The 19912-nt window shown below is 34.6% G+C and overlaps 1 protein-coding gene across 1 annotated transcript in view; it reads right to left on the bottom strand.

Annotated features, from left to right (window-relative positions):
- The window catches only part of wscd1a (WSC domain containing 1a), a 36997-nt gene extending 36644 nt beyond the window's left edge, over positions 1–353 (bottom strand). Inside the window, exon 1 of the mRNA XM_083547977.1 lies at positions 1–353. This exon is cut by the window's left edge and continues 127 nt beyond it. The gene's annotated coding sequence lies outside the window, so the exon portion shown is untranslated.
- Positions 354–19912: the final 19559 nt, after the last annotated feature.

Consider the following 19912-nt stretch of genomic DNA (forward strand, 5'->3'; position numbering starts at 1 on the left):
GGTTTTCGGTGTGTGTTGCCGGTCAACGCTCCTCGTGTCGGTTCCTCACGGTCTCTGCCGCTGCTTCTCCTGTCGGTGCGTGTGTGTGTGTGTGTGTGTGACGCACTTGATTCGCTCACGCCGGTAATCCGTCCGTGCTGCGTGTTATTTTTGGTATTTATGAAAGAAGACTGGTGGCGGTGTAGACGCGCGCTTCACTCCCTTTTACCCAACGCCGCCGCCGCCGCCACCGCCGCCGCTGGGTCTCGCGCCCGCGCACAGCAGCCGCGCGCAACACCGCCGTGCGGCCGCGTTTAAAGGCGGACCGCGGAGCCGCACTGCGCATGCGCACCGACGGGGGCGCGTATGTGTGTGTCACGTTTTAAATCACACGCACAAGGAGCACGTCTGCTCCTTTATAATAATAATAATCAAAATAATAATACATTTTCTACTAATTCGATTTACTTAATTCACTTTATTTACCTTACTTTTATTTGTTTGTTTGTTTTGTTTGTCTGTGCAATGTTTAATTAATCATGTTTGTCTAGGGAAACCCTAAGACAAAAGCAAGATAAAACATTTACAATTTATTATTATGATTTTTTTTGTATGCTTGTTTCTATCTATCTATCTATCTATCTATCTATCTATCTATCTATCTATCTATCTATCTATCTATCTATCTATCTATCTATCTATCTATCTATCTATCTATCTATCTGTCTGCCTGTCTGCCTGTCTGCTTGTCTGTCTGTCTGCTTGTCTGTCTGTCTGCAATATATATCTGTCTGTCTGTCTTTCTGTCTGTCTGTCTGTCTGTCTGTCTGTCTGTCTGTCTGTCTGTCTGTCTGTCTGTCTGTCTGTCTGTCTGTCTGTCTCTGTAGGACAGCAGTGTTGTAGGGTTGAGTGTTGTATCCTACACATGAGAGAAACACAGCATTTGTGATGATTTATTGAAGCAGCAGGAGTAAATTACAGTGCAGTCGAGCAGAAAGCAGGAGTTACAGTGGGACTGTGCAGGTGAAGGAGTTGAGGGCATCTACTGTCATTTTACAGAGTTCTCCCTTTCAATATGACGAATTAGGGAACAAAATAACGATCTACTAATTGTTAATAAAAATAACCCAGCCATTAGGGTTGCACAAGCCAGTGCACTCTTAGTGCCGGTTCCAAGCTCGGATAAATGGGGAGGGTTGCTTTAGGAAGGGCATCCAGCATAAAAACATGCAAATCAAATATGCGGATTACGAAACAGAATTTCATACCGGATCGTTTGAGGCCAGGGTTACCAAAGACCACAGGTATTGTTAACCAACAGGGTACCGGTGGAAATTGGTCTGCACACCAAGATGTCCAGGTCATGGGCTAGGCCTTATTCTACCAGCGTCAATGCTCCAGGTTGAAGAGACGCTGGCTAGTTATTTCTTCCTGGTTAAGGCGTCGTCTCTCAAAGCCCTAGCACTGCCCACCAAGCCCCTAAGAACCACCTCAGCTGTTAATGCGGTCATCGATGATGAGGCCAAAAATCATCTGCAATCAAAGCGCTTTAGGTCCTGACAGTTTACCACTGGGATAAACCGGGGACCCTGCTAGAAATGGGTGTTGTGCACCTCACTAAACAGTGCCTGCTCCACCCCGGGACCCTCAGAGAGCTGGTTTAGTAGCCCTGCCACTGTCGGCACTTCAGGACACACACACGGCGAACACCCTTCTTGCTTTCTGTTTGGCACTGTTTTGGATGTAGGGGTTTGGCCACCTCTCAGGAGGCCCCTAGAGCTGCACCAGCTCTAGGCTTACCAGAGAGAGACTAAATCCCTTAAGAGATTATCTTGCAGCCTGGCAGGCCCTGTCAGACGTGTCTCGGTGGGTTCTGCACACTGAAGTTCAATGGGGTGTCCCAAGCAGGCTCTGGTTATGGAACAGGAAGTCGACACTCTCTTGAGGACGGTGGCCATCGAGGTGGTCCCTCCATCAGACAGAGTCTGGGTTTTACATCCAGTACTTCATAGTTCCCAAAAAGGACAGAGGGTTGCATCCGATACTGGATCTGTGTCAGCTAAACCGCTTGCCATTGAGACTTATGTTCAGGTGCTGACGAAGCAGGTCGTGTCCCAAATCAGGTCTGATGACTTTGTGACCATTGATCAGAAGAATGCATAATTTCATGTATCTATCCTTCCAGCTCACAGGAAGTTCCTGAGGTTTGCTTTCAAGGCCAATGCTTACCAATATCAGGTCATTCCTTTTGATCTTGCCCATTCATCCTGCACCTTCACAAAGTGTGTGGATGTGGGACTGGCCCCTTGAGGCTTCGTGGTGTCCGCATTCTAAATTATTTCGACGATTGGTTGATATTGTTTCAATCAGAGCAGCTGGCAGTCCAGCATAGAGATGTCGTTCTTGCCCACATAAAGGAACTGTGGTTTCTCCATGTCAGAGAACCACATACTTAGGCGTAATATGGGATTTAACCCTTAAACTGGCACATTTGTCCCCTACTTATGTCAAGTCTATCCTCGTGGCCGTCACTCACTGTGGAGCAGTTTCAAAAACTGCTGGGTCTGATGGCAGCAGCATCCAATGTGGTTCCACTTGGCCTCCTGCACATGAGACCTCTTCAGTGGTGGCTCAAGACCCGTGGATTCTCACCGAAGGGCAATCCACTCCCGATGATCGAGGTCATACAGCAAACCATACTTGCCTTAGCTGTGTGGAGAGATCCCGGGTTCCTGACTCAGGGGAGCAGTCATGAGTGGCCGCTCTGCTCAAGGTCTCTGGAGGAGGCCCCATCGGACACTGCACAACAATTGCCTAGAGATGCTTGCCATGCTTCAAGCTCTGAGGCATTTTCTCTCAAACCTCAGAGGCCACCATGTGTTGGTATGTATGGACAACATTTTGGTGGTGTTTTATATCAACCGCAGGGGGGGAGTTTGCAATCTCGCCTCCTGTACAAGCTGGCACATCAGGTCCTTCTGTGGGGCTAAGGGAAGCTGTTCTCCTTGGAAGCAGCATATATCCCAGGCCACTTAAACGAGGGAGCAGACACCTTCCAGAGGGAAGAGCCGAAGCCTTGGAAATGTGGTGGAGCAGATCTGGGAATCTGGGAATTTTACAGAGCTCATGTGGACCTGTTTGTGACTCACGAGACATTGCACTGCCCCCTGTGGTTTTCCCTAACACCCCCAGCCCCTCTAGATTTTCTTTGGAGATGGCAGTGAAGTTTTTAACCAGAGTGTTTAACAAGATTCTCAAAAGTAAGAGGATGCCTGAGGAATGGAAAAGGAGTGTGCTGGTACAGGTTTTTTTAGAATAAAGGAGCTGTGCAGAACTGCAGTAACTACAGGGGAATAAATTTGATCAGTCAAACCATGAAGTTATGGGAAAGAGTAGTGGAAGCCTGGCTGAGAGAAGAGGTGACCATTGTGATCAACAGTGTGGTTTCATGGCGAGAAAGAGCACTAAGAAGGCAATATCTGCGTTGGAGAAGTATAGAGAAGGTCAGAAGGAGTTGCATTGTGTGTTTGTGGATTTAGAAAAAGCGTATGACAGGGTGAAGAGAGGAGTTGTGGTATTGTATGAAAAAGTCTGGACATGTATAAGGACGGTGTGACAGCAGTGAAGTGTGCAGTAGCAACGAAAGACTGGTTCAAGGTGGGGGTGGGACTGCATCAAGGATCAGCTCTGAGCCCTTTCCTGTTTGCAGTGGTTATGGACAGGTTGGCGGACGAGGTCAAACAGGAGGCTCTGTGGACTATGATGTTTGCTAATGATATTGTGATTTGTGGTGAGAGTAGGGAGCAGGTGGAGTGGGTGGAGAAGAGTGGCAGGATTGAGATTTTTGTTAGGTGTGAAGACGATTGACAGGATTAGAAATGAGTTTATTAGAGAAACAGCGCATGTAGGACGTTTTGGAGACAAGGTGGGGGAGGTGTGATTGAGATGGTTTGGACATGTGCAGAGGAGGGACATGGGGTATATCAGTAGGAGAATGCTGAGGATGGAGCCGCCAGAAAGGAGGAAAAGAGGATGGCCAGTGAGGAGGTTTATAGATGTGGTGAAGACATGGAGGTAGTTGGTTTGAAAGAGGGCGGCATGGAGACGGATGATCCGCTCTGGTGACCCCTAATGGGAGAAGCCGAAAGAAGAAGAAGAAGAAGAAGAAGATTTTTAATTAAAAAACTTTTTCTTCTCGAAAGAAAAAACTAGCGGGGAACAAATCGCAAATTACTGGTAGGAACATTAAAGAATTTGAGCACTGACTGCACTCCAGGCCTCCTCACCTCATCTACATCAGTACCTGACTTTACTAACGCACTGGTGTCTGAATAAAACAGACACAAATCTCCACAAAACTAGAGGAACGTCTTCTAAGAAGAGTGGAGGTTAATATAACGGCAAATGGAGACTAAATGTAGAATGGGATGTTCAGTAAGAAACACATACCAACCTTGTGATCGAGTGTCCACACATTTTTGTATAATGTACCCTACTATAGCAGTGTGTTATATTTCACAGAAATGCAGAAATACTGGCCACTTTCAGGACTTGAGAAATGAAGTGTGTCATATGTGAGGGATCTGTGTGTGTGAAAATCCATTTTTTGTCTTCTCATTCAGCTCGGTGTATTCCAGGTACACAGATTCAGTTTAATACCTCTCCATTCAATCCTCCGTTATCATACAGCATCTGTAATTTCCCCACTGTGTGTGTGTGTGTATGTGTGTGTGTGTGTGTGTGTGTGTGTGTGTGTGTGTGTGTGTGTGTGTGTGCGCGTGTGTGTGTGTGTGTGTGTGTGTGAAAGAGCCAATAGCCGAGCTCCATGTGTTGTTTTAATCTGTAAGCATGCACGTGATTCTGAAATTCGGCCCGGAGTGGTGCAGTAGTGTCATTATCTCGATCAATGACATCAGGACCAACCCCGGGGTCAGAGTCAGAGATTGGACCGAGGGAAGAAATGTGTGTGTGTGTGTGTGTGTGTGTGTGTGTGTGTGTGTGTGTGTGTGTGTGTGTGTGTGTGTGTGTGTGTGTGTGTGTGTGTGTGTGGGTTTGTGTGTGTGTGGCAAGCAATAACGTCATGACCTGAATCGATGGGATCAGTACTAACCCTGAGGTTAGAGTCACAAATTGGATAGAGAGAAGAAATCCATGTCTCTCACTGTACGTGTGTGTGTGTGTGTGTGTGTGTGTGTGTGTGTGTGTGTGTGTGTGTGTGTGTGTGTGTGTGTGTGTGTGTGTGTGCGCGTGTGTGTTGTGTAGGGGTGCAGTGTGCTCATAGAAAAATGTCACACAAATATCCCATATGAAATGTACACATTGTTTTGTAGTTTTTTTTGTTTTGCATTTTTTATAATTTTTTTTTTATTTTGTATTCATTCATTTGCTATATGGACAAAAGTTTTTGAAAACCTGACCATAAGATTATGTGCTTTTTAAAAAATACCGTTCCACATTTAATCTCTATTCGCTGTTACAATAATCTCTTCTTAGAAGATTTTTCACCAGATTTTGGAGATTTGCTTTTGTTTAAAAGTGTGTTAGAAACGTCAGGTACTGATGTAGGTGAGGTGAGGAGGCCTGGGGTGCAGTCAGATTTTTCCACTTCATCATGTTCAATAGGTTTGAGGGTCAGAGCTTTATCTCAGGAGATCTTCCACTCCAACCCATGGAAAAGCATTACTTCATGGAGCTGGCTTGGGTCCGGTTTGGGTTTCCTGGTTGTGTGCTTCCAACATTGTGGTAACAAATTTGGGGAAGAACCACATATGGCTGGAAATGTAATGTGCCCCAACACTTTTGGTCATAAAATGTATTAAAATTGGGGTTGGTTCCACACACACCAGTTTGTATAGTTCACACATATATGTGATGAGTGGGGTCTGAAAAAAAACATGCAACCATGGTCATCTCAGAATGCACAACAAGAGCAGAAGACCACCTCCGTTCTCCTACACCATTATGGAAATAGTAATGTTCTCCTACACCATCATGTAAATGGTTATGTTCTCTTACACCATCATGGAAATGGTGATGTTCTCCTACACAACCATGGAAATGGTATGGCCCCTGTACAGCAGCACTGTAATAGTGAAATCCTTCTAAAGCATTTGTGGAAATTTTGAAACTCTTTTCACTGTAATTGGTTGCAATACTTTATAGTAATACTGTTATCGTACCTTCTCTATTCGCTTCAAACAGCTTGGAGCACCGCTACTGAATATGCTCTATGTCCTCTTTACTCTCGGTCTACTTCTCTTTATTCATGATCTAAGGCCTTAAAGTACAAGAGTTCAGAGATGCTCGTGCCACTGTGGTCTTAAGAAGGGTCCGGGTGAGTTGTATGGTCTGAGCTCCTTAGGGGAAAAAGAAGTCAAAAAGATACTTTTGGATCCTTTTCCAGATTGCATGAGGGTAAAGAGTCCATGTGAGAAGCAGTGACCTTATAGTGTATTGTCAATGTTGGGTGGAGGATGGATGAGATGCGATGAATGAAAAGGAAATTATATTCATCAAAAGTTCAAATCCCAGCACCACCAAGCTGCCCCTGGGCCCTCTGGATAAGAAATTTAGACAAATGCCATATATGTAACTATAAGTTTTCTGCCATCTTGACACAATGGTTTTCGAAATCTACAGAACAAACTACAGGATTGTATCAAATATTCAGTTTTTTACAATGTTTTTCAGCCAAACATTCATCTGTGCAGTGATATGGTTGTTGAACTATATCCTATTGACACCATATAATGATTTATAGCCCCCCCTTCAAAATCCGCCCAGTTTAATTTCCCCACCAGCCTCATGTTGGCTCATGCTCTCCGTCTCGCTCCTGCTTTCCAATAGTCTCTTTATCTTCTTTCAGTGCACAATGGCGATGGAAGACAAGGGCACGCAACAGAGCCATTCGCTTTCGGAAAGACCTCATTCGCCACCGGGCGCCTCCTTCACAAAACTGTTCCATTTAAACTCCAGACCTTTTCCTCCTTGCACCACAGAGAGAAGATTAAAGAGAAATGAGTGTGGCCGTCGAAGCCGCACACCTCGCTGTGAGCTATTCAATCCGAGCTTCGGAGGTAGAAAGTGCACACGGTACTCCTCTTTCTGTTTCTCAGGCAGGACTTCGTCTTACCCACGGTTAGAAAAAATGCGCCTCTAAAGGTGAAGGTTAACCTCGTAAAAAGCCTTATTTTCAATCTACAAAACAATGGAAAACGTTTGTTCCCCGAGCGTGTATTTGGTATCATTAATACTTTCTATCATGGACAAATGGGGACTGACCATCATCTTGACGACATCCGAAACCTGTTTCTGAAATGCTTTTCTGATCAGCATGGTTGTAAAAAGTGATTGAATGAGAAGTCTTTCCTTTAATCTCTCTCATCAAAAAGGTGTTTCAGCCTCTGCATACGCAACATTTTGCACCTCCAACCCCAGGTTTATATTATATTATATAGCACTCGCTATAATACACTTTAATCTGTTCCTTAATGGAGTGTATGGATTCTGGCTCTGACAGTTCCTCAACCTCAGCTACATCCTTCTGGTTCATAATTGGTCTCAATTGGGACACTTATATATATATATATTTACATTTACATTTGCGGCATTTAGCAGACGCTCTTATCCAGAGCGACGTACAAAAGTGCTTTGAGTCTCTAGTAATGAATAAATCTACACTGGTACACAAGATTACACACTTATTATAAATATAACTCTTGAATTCTACAAAGCAAACTTGGAAAGTGCTAATTTAAGTGTTTCAGGAAGATGAAGGTCTTCAATCGTCGCTTGAAGATAGTCAGGGACTCTGCTGTTAGGACATCTAGGGGACGTTCATTCCACCATCTCGGTGCCAGAACAGAGAAGATCCTTGAAGTGTACTTACAGAAGGTGGTACCAGTCGAGCAGTGCTGGAATATATATATTTATATAATTTTTTTTTTTTTTCTAACCACCTTCGAGTCTGGCTTACTCATTTGGGGTACATTTAAAATGTATATCTTGAATTTCTTTAAAGCTGCTTAGTAACAATTTCCACTTTTTTAAATACAATTAAAGAGAATAGTTTAAATGCATCATCATCATCATCATCATCATTTTCCCATTTAGTAAGCTTTTCTGTTGTATTTCCAGAGAATACAAATCTTGATGCATACCATGGTTCTTATCCACATGCACAGTGTAAAAGAAATAATAAAAAAAAAATATATATATATATATATATATATATATATATATATATATATATAAAAAATGTTGCTAGCAAACTGAACGATGCGACATACACAACATAAATAGCTAGCTGATTAAAAATAATCTACAACTTTAATTAATTATAGTACAAAATATACACAAAACCGAACTAGCGATCTAAATGAATGATCTGACCTATAAAACTTCACTAGCTAGCTAATTAAATGATTACAATTTTGACAAATTAATTATAAATACTAATACACAAAAAATTAAGTAGCTAATTAAACAAGCTAATATCAAATCTAAGACGCTTTAGCTTTGTAATACGCTAGCTAATCTTTGTTTAATGTGTAGCTCTCGTTCTGTATTAACTGTTAGCTTCAGCAAAAGACGACATGCTACTACTACTACTACTAATAGGTTAGTTCTATAACACGGTTCTGAAACAGGAACTTGCATCATGAATGGACGTATAAACAGGTCCAAAACAAGCACACATTCTGTAACTATGTTTTATTAAGATTTTCCCAGAATTCCACACAGCCTGTTCTACTGCACGCAAATGTCTTGTATACATCACACTGTAATCATATTTCTAATTATACATACAGATGATACCTTTAATTGTTTGATTTTTTTTTCACGTTCACATGCACATTGGGAAAAAATCAAACTCTTCACAGCTTTCGAGCAGCCTGTTACAGACAGAAGGTTTGGTGTGAAACAGGAAATGTGTCACGCTGCAGGCTCTGTTCACCGGGGAGGGATTCTGATTTCATGAGTCAGGAACAGAATCCTACACACTTAATAAAAGAGAGAAGAGAGAACGGAATACACATATAATGTTAATGTTATAGTTCCCTTTCCAGGCGCAAAGAAAAAAGCGCACTTTATTTGCTGAAATTTACATGATAAAAATGATTGTTATTGCAGCGATCTCTCATAAAAGACATAAAAGGTAGTGAGGCTGACTTGTATATTAGCTACATAAAACTGAAACGTCTTTCCCACTCAGGAAAAAAAATTATGGTGTTCACGGACCCCGAGAGAGACAGTGTGTCTTGCTGACTCCAGGATCGAGAACTGTGCTTATATTCATATAGACAATTTCATAGAATATAAAAAAAACATATACAGTAGTGTGTTTGTGTGTGTATATATTTATATATACACATACATATACGCCTGGCATAGAGCTCTGATCTCATCCCTACTGAACACCTTTGGGATACATTGTAATACCCTTGTGGATGATGAACGCAAATATCCATTAACACACTCCAAAATCTAGTGGAACATCTTCCTAGAAGAGTGGAGGAAATTATAAGAGCACATTGGAACTAAATCACATACCATACTTATGACCAGGTGACCCAATACTTTTGCCAATATAGTGTATGTGAACTCAAATTGACCATAAGATTGTTTTTTATCTTTTTACAATCATCCCACAATTTATTCCCCAGTCCCTGTTATAATCAGCTCCATTCTTCTGAAAAATGTTCCACAAGATTTTATGGAGATGTGATGTGTATGTGATTTGTTTGTCCACAATGGTGTTAGTAAAGTCGGGAGCTAATGGAGGTTAGGTGAGGAGTCATCTTGTTCATAGGGGAAGGGGAAGCTCAGTGGTTAAGATGTTGGATTTTTGATCAAAAGGTCTTGGGTTCAAATCCCACCACTGCTGAGATGAAACTGCGAGGCAGTTCCTTGAGTAGATTTACAACAGTAGAAACTGTATGTGTGCCAAACAAATTGTGCCAAAGTGCAGGATGTGCAGTAGAGTTGGAGCTCTATAGCAGGAGATGTTCCACTCCAAACCATGTAAGGCATATCTTCATGGATTGTGGACAGGGGCTTTGTCATGCTGGAACAGGTTCAGGTTTTCTAGCTCAACTGAAGGCAAAATTTCTTCCCACTAAACTTGTTTGCCTCCAACTTTGTGGTAACAATTTAGAGAAGATCCACATATGGTTGAAAAAAAAAAATCAGGTGCCCTACAAGATGTTACTATAGAAACAAAATTGCACTGGAGCTCCAAATCCACACTGTTGTCTTATAGAAAATCAATCAACAATCAGATTCTGACCAATCAGAATCCGCCAGCATCCTGGTCCTGTACGAGTGCTCTTTTTTTTAAATTTTATTCTGAACTGCTTGTCTTCAGCAGGAGACGCGATCTATTTATTTTTATGTAGCGTGTACAGCTGGGCTTGACGTCTCCTCTGCTTTCAGACATGGGGTGAAAATTGCATCTTCATCCCCTCGCTACCTCAGGTTCTCCTGCGCTTTTTGCGCTTATCACATCTCTATACCCTGTCATTTTCCTCTCCATCATCCTCTCCATGCACAACAGCAGCAGCAGAGGTGTTTAATGCAGACACAGATTCAAAGGTTTCATGTATAATTTTCCCACGCAAAAGAAATAAAAGAACAAACCTCACAAAAGTCCTGTAGCCCAGGGGTGATGTGTAACAGTTACACAAGGAAGAAAAAATTCATTCTGTTTCATGATCGGCTGCGTAAATGGTTTGCTCAAACCAAACGTCTGGAGATAAACTTGCGAAGTAACAGACTATATATTTTTGTTCATGTATTATCCATTCATGAGTGTTTCTGCATTAGAGACTTGTATCCAATTGCAATCGTATTATTCAAGTCATGTGTTCAAAGCAGATACAAATAGTTTAAGTAACCTTTGTACCATTTACCTATAAATGTACCTCTAACATATTTCGTATTTAAAATATATAACATATTCCCTATATAAATGTACACATAATATATAACTTATATTACTAGACATAAACCTATACAAACATACAGTATACCAATATACCAACACTGTCTATACATCCACTTATGAAAGAAACCAGTCACCATATAATTTATAACATCTAATCTATATAAGCCTACCTATATATAAAATATATAAACTATAAATACTATTTTGCCTATATAACACAACCTATATAAATTACTATATAAAAATCTACATGTACCTAAATAACATACTATAACCTATACATGTATACATATACCCATATAACATAGACCATATATACATCTACTCATATCTATATACCATATAACTAAATCTTAATCTACATATACCTACATAACTTATTCATAAAGATATTCATATGCCTACATATACAACATCCTTGTCCTCTTTCGGCTGCTCCCATTAAGGATTATCCATCTTTATACGACTCTGTCCTCTACATCTGCCTCTTTCCAACCAAACACCTGCATGTCTTCCCTCACTACATTTATAAAGCTCCTCCTTGGCCTTCCTCTTTTCGTCCTACCTGACAGCTCCATCCTCAACATTCTCTTACCGATATACCCCATGTCCCTCCTCTGCACATCTCCAAACCATCTCAATCTCACCTCCCTCACCTTGTCACCCTAACGCCTTCACAGTTCCTCTAATAAACACATTTTTTACTCCTGCTCATCGTCACTCTCGATGAAAATCTCAGCATCTTTAACTGCCACCTCCAGCTCCATCTCCACCTCCTGTCTTTTACTCAATGTCACTGTTTTTAAAGCATACAGTATACCTATAGTAAATATAACATAAATCTACATATACCCATATAACATATAAATGCCCTTGGATGTCCTTTCTAACGCAACCCTCCGGCCGCAGCAGTGAGAGCACCGCATCCTAACCACTAGACCACCAGGGGACCCTACCCATATACTGTAACATATAACATATAACATATATAAATCTACATATACCTATATAACATATAACATAAATCTACATATACCTATATAACATATAACATAAATCTACATATACCCATATAACATATAACATATATAAATCTACATATACCCATATAACATATAACATATATAAATCTACATATACCTATATAACATATAACATATATAAATCTACATATACCTATATAACATATAACATAAATCTACATATACCCATATAACATATAACATATATAAATCTACATATACCTATATAACATATAACATATATAAATCTACATATACCTATATAACATATAACATATATAAATCTACATATACCTATATAACATATAACATATATAAATCTACATATACCTATATAACATATAACATATATAAATCTACATATACCTATATAACATATAACATAAATCTACATATACCCATATAACATATAACATATATAAATCTACATATACCCATATAACATATAACATATATAAATCTACATATACCTATATAACATATAACATAAATCTACATATACCTATATAACATATAACATAAATCTACATATACCCATATAACATATAACATATATAAATCTACATATACCTATATAACATATAACATAAATCTACATATACCCATATAACATATAACATATATAAATCTACATATACCTATATAACATATAACATATATAAATCTACATATACCTATATAACATATAACATAAATCTACATATACCCATATAACATATAACATATATAAATCTACATATACCCATGTAACATATAACATATATAAATCTACATATACCTATATAACATATAACATAAATCTACATATACCCATATAACATATAACATATATAAATCTACATATACCCATATAACATATAACATATATAAATCTACATATACCCATATAACATATATAAATCTACATATACCCATATAACATATAACATAAATCTACATATACCCATATAACATATATAAATCTACATATACCTATATAACATATAACATAAATCTACATATACCCATATAACATATAACATATATAAATCTACATATACCCATATAACATATATAAATCTACATATACCTATATAACATATAACATAAATCTACATATACCTTTATAACATATAACATAAATCTACATATACCCATATAACATATAACATATATAAATCTACATATACCCATATAACATATATAAATCTACATATACCTATATAACATATAACATAAATCTACATATACCTATATAACATATAACATATATAAATCTACATATACCCATATAACATATAACATATATAAATCTACATATACCCATATAACATATATAAATCTACATATACCTATATAACATATAACATAAATCTACATATACCTTTATAACATATAACATAAATCTACATATACCCATATAACATATAACATATATAAATCTACATATACCCATATAAGATATATAAATCTACATATACCTATATAACATATAACATAAATCTACATATACCCATATAACATATAACATATATAAATCTACATATACCTATATAACATATAACATATATAAATCTACATATACCCATATAACATATAACATATATAAATCTACATATACCTATATAACATATAACATATATAAATCTACATATACCTATATAACATATAACATATATAAATCTACATATACCCATATAACATATAACATAAATCTACATATACCCATATAACATATAACATATATAAATCTACATATACCTATATAACATATAACATAAATCTACATATACCCATATAACATATAACATATATAAATCTACATATACCCATATAACATATAACATATATAAATTGACATATACCTATATAACATATAACATAAATCTACATATACCCATATAACATATAACATATATAAATCTACATATACCTATATAACATATAACATATATAAACCTACATATACCCATATAACATATATAAATCTACATATACCTATATAACATATAACATAAATCTACATATACCCATATAACATATAACATATATAAATCTACATATACCTATATAACATATAACATAAATCTACATATACCCATATAACATATAACATAAATCTACATATACCCATATAACATATAACATAAATCTACATATACCCATATAACATATAACATATATAAATCTACATATACCTATATAACATATAACATATATAAATCTACATATACCCATATAACATATAACATATATAAATCTACATTTACCTATATAACATATAACATATATAAATCTACATATACCTATATAACATATAACATATATAAATCTACATATACCCATATAACATATAACATAAATCTACATATACCCATATAACATATAACATATATAAATCTACATATACCTATATAACATATAACATATATAAATCTACATATACCCATATAACATATAACATATATAAATCTACATATACCTATATAACATATAACATATATAAATCTACATATACCCATATAACATATAACATAAATCTACATATACCCATATAACATATAACATATATAAATCTACATATACCTATATAACATATAACATATATAAATCTACATATACCCATATAACATATAACATATATAAATCTACATATACCTATATAACATATAACATATATAAATCTACATATACCTATATAACATATAACATATATAAATCTACATATACCCATATAACATATAACATAAATCTACATATACCTATATAACATATAACATAAATCTACATTTACCCATATAACATATAACATATATAAATCTACATATACCCATATAACATATAACATATATAAATCTACATATACCTATATAACATATAACATATATAAATCTACATATACCTATATAACATATAACATAAATCTACATATACCTATATAACATATAACATAAATCTACATTTACCCATATAACATATAACATATATAAATCTACATATACCCATATAACATATAACATATATAAATCTACATATACCTATATAACATATAACATATATAAATCTACATATACCCATATAACATATAACATAAATCTACATATACCTATATAACATATAACATAAATCTACATTTACCCATATAACATATAACATATATAAATCTACATATACCCATATAACATATAACATATATAAATCTACATATACCTATATAACATATAACATATATAAATCTACATATACCCATATAACATATAACATATATAAATCTACATATACCTATATAACATTTACCATATATAAATCTACATATACCCATATAACATATATAAATCTACATATACCTATATAACATATAACATAAATCTACATATACCTATATAACATATAACATATATAAATCTACATATACCCATATAACATATATAAATCTACATATACCCATATAACATATAACATAAATCTACATATACCTATATAACATATAACATATATAAATCTACATATACCCATATAACATATAACATAAATCTACATATACCTATATAACATATAACATATAAATCTACATATACCTATATAACATATAACATATATAAATCTACATATACCTATATAAAATATAACATATATAAATCTACATATACCTATATAACATATAACATATAACATAAATCTACATATACCCATATAACATATAACATATATAAATCTACATATACCCATATAACATATATAAATCTACATATACCTATATAACATATAACATAAATCTACATATACCTATATAACATATAACATAAATCTACATATACCCATATAACATATAACATATATAAATCTACATATACCCATATAACATATAACATATATAAATCTACATATACCTATATAACATATAACATAAATCTACATATACCCATATAACATATAACATATATAAATCTACATATACCTATATAACATATAACATATATAAACCTACATATACCCATATAACATATATAAATCTACATATACCTATATAACATATAACATAAATCTACATATACCTATATAACATATAACATAAATCTACATATACCCATATAACATATAACATAAATCTACATATACCCATATAACATATAACATAAATCTACATATACCCATATAACATATAACATATATAAATCTACATATACCTATATAACATATAACATATATAAATCTACATATAACTATATAACATATAACATATATAAATCTACATATACCTATATTACATAACATATATAAATCTACATATACCTATATAACATATAACATATATAAATCTACATATACCCATATAACATATAACATAAATTTACATATACCTATATAACATATAACATAAATCTACATTTACCCATATAACATATAACATATATAAATCTACATATACCCATATAACATATAACATATATAAATCTACATATACCTATATAACATTTACCATATATAAATCTACATATAACATATAACATATATAAATCTACATATACCCATATAACATATAACATATATAAATCTACATATACCCATATAACATATATAAATCTACATATACCCATATAACATATAACATAAATCTACATATACCTATATAACATATAACATATATAAATCTACATATACCCATATAACATATAACATAAATCTACATATACCTATATAACATATAACATATATAAATCTACATATACCCATATAACATATAACATATAACATAAATCTACATATACCCATATAACATATAACATATATAAATCTACATATACCCATATAACATATAACATATATAAATCTACATATACCCATATAACATATAACATATAACATAAATCTACATATACCCATATAACATATAACATATATAAATCTACATATACCCATATAACATATAACATATATAAATCTACATATACCCATATAACATATAACATAAATCTACATATACCTATATAACATATAACATATATAAATCTACATATACCCATATAACATATAACATATATAAATCTACATATACCCATATAACATATAACATATAACATAAATCTACATATACCCATATAACATATAACATATATAAATCTACATATACCCATATAACATATATAAATCTACATATACCTAAATAACATATAACATAAATCTACATATACCTATATAACATATAACATACATCTACATATACCCATATAACATATAACATATAACATAAATCTACATATACCCATATAACATATAACATATATAAATCTACATATACCTAAATAACATATAACATAAATCTACATATACCTATATAACATATAACATAAATCTACATATACCCATATAACATATAACATAAATCTACATATACCTATATAACATATAACATATATAAATCTACATATACCTAAATAACATATAACATAAATCTACATATACCTATATAACATATATAAATCTACATATACCTATATAACATATAACATATATAAATCTACATATACCTAAATAACATATAACATAAATCTACATATACCCATATAACATATATAAATCTACATATACCCATATAACATATATAAATCTACATATACCTAAATAACATATAACATAAATCTACATATACCCATATAACATATATAAATCTACATATACCTATATAACATATAACATAAATCTACATATACCCATATAACATATAACATAAATAAATCTGCATATACCCATATAACATATAACATATATAAATCTACATATACCTATATAACATATAACATAAATCTACATATACCCATATAACATATAACATATATAAACCTACATATACCTATATTATTTATAACATTTGAATCTGCATATTCCTATATAACATTACAATATACAGTATAAACAAACAGACAAGCATTTATTTATTCACGATTTTAGCGTCTATTTTGGCAAAATAAAACTAGAAAATCGGTTAATAAATGTGTTTGTTATGATCCTGTGTAGTTGCTGAGGTTGTGGAAATGTCTGAATTCACACATCTTGCTGTGCTGTTTTTCACCAGTATTCCCCTGGTGTATTCCATACTGTAGCTCTCCATTTATATAATAAAAATATATAAATTAATTACTGGTTTCAGCCCCATCTATTGGACTAAAGGTCTGAACAGCTAAGAAAAACAGTATTTTCAATCTCCTCTATAGTTTATTAAACTCAAATGATTCCAAAACTACCTGACTGTCCACAGCATCAGCAATAAACACAGCAGCACTTCTTTCTTTTATGAGTAAATCTGTAGAAACAATTTTTTAATTTTAATCGATCATCATACTGACACGTTTATTCCAGTGATGATGTAGAGTTTTTTTAGCACTGTTTTTTAGACTTGGGAGGTCAATTGAATGCAGCATAAATTTAAATACATATAGAGATACAGTGTGGATTTTTGGAGCAGTGAACAAATGACTGGTTGCTTTGCAAATTTAATGTGGATCTCGAACACTTTTCTGGAAATTTAAAAACACACAGTGTATGCAAGTTATTAATGAGGATTATATACAGTACGTACAGTAACGTCACGCTAATCCTGTTACACATGATGGAAGACTAATAGCGACGTGATCTAGTATTTTTATTTAGCTCCATTTAATTTAACTGTCATTCCTTTGTCATATCCCATCCTCCAGCTAGCTTTATGGAGATATATTTACTGCATGTTAGCTGGAGCATGTCCAATTATCCAAGCAGCTCTGCCGTGCCCCGGCGAGGCCACATGGGCCGGAGTGATTGGCTCTCAGCGCCAAGGCTCCACTGGAACTAACTTCATTTCTCCTGATGTAAAAAAAGAGAGTCAGGGTCTGTCGCCACCGTCAGCAACCAGGCCAGGCTGAAAATAGTGTTTGCGATGGCCGGATGACACCAGGCCAGGCTGACGGGCGTAATGGATGAAGCCCTCAGCTCATTACCGCATGAGCTCTGGCTAATGAATGCTAAGCACTCGGGGCTCACGACACCTCGGGGAGCCCTGTGGAACACCATTTGATGTTCACGGGCACTTAGACTGACATGTTAATACACCAAAGAGCATTTATACCCAGTGTTGTTAATGGGCTGATTGTGGTTTCGAGAGGTCAGAGAGACCCCTTATACACAAAAAAATATACGGAACATTTCTGTTTACTTGAGTATTACTTTGTTTGTGTACTTAAATATCATTTTTGTGCATTTATGCTTTAATTGTAGTATCATAGATATTACACAAAGCTTTTTTTTTTTTTTACATTTCATAAATACATCTCAAATATTCCATATCAAACAAATAGGCTCACATCCAATCGAGTGCCTCATACAGACAAAAGTTTGGCGACACCTGCGCATAAGATTCGTATATTCATTTTGAACATCTCATTCTGCATTTAGTCCCTGTTTGCTGTTATAATAAGCTATACTCTTCTGGAAAGATGTTCCTCTAGATTTTGAGGAGATTCATTCAGCTACAAGGGTGTTAGTAAAGTCAGGTACTGATGTAGGTGAGAAGGTGAGGAGGCCTGGGGGTGCAGTCAGCATTTACATTCATCCTAAAGGTGTTCAATCATGTTGGAGCTCTATAGCAGGAGATCTTCCATTCCATCCCATGAAAACCATATCTTCATGGAGCTGGCTTTGTGCACAGGAGCATTGCCATGCTGTAACAGGGTTGGGTCTCTTTGTTAGATAGATAGATAGATAGATAGATAGATAGATAGATAGATAGATAGATAGATAGATAGATAGATAGATAGATAGATAGATAGATAGATAGATAGATAGATAGATAGATAGACAGACAGACAGACAGCTATAGACAGACAGACAGACAGACAGACAGACAGACAGACAGACAGACAGACAGATAGATAGATAGATAGATAGATAGATAGATAGATAGATAGATAGATAGATAGATAGATAGATAGATAGATAGATAGATAGATAATTA

The sequence above is a fragment of the Silurus aristotelis genome (assembly GCF_946808225.1).
Source record: "Silurus aristotelis genome assembly, chromosome: 8".
Lineage (NCBI taxonomy): Eukaryota > Metazoa > Chordata > Actinopteri > Siluriformes > Siluridae > Silurus > Silurus aristotelis.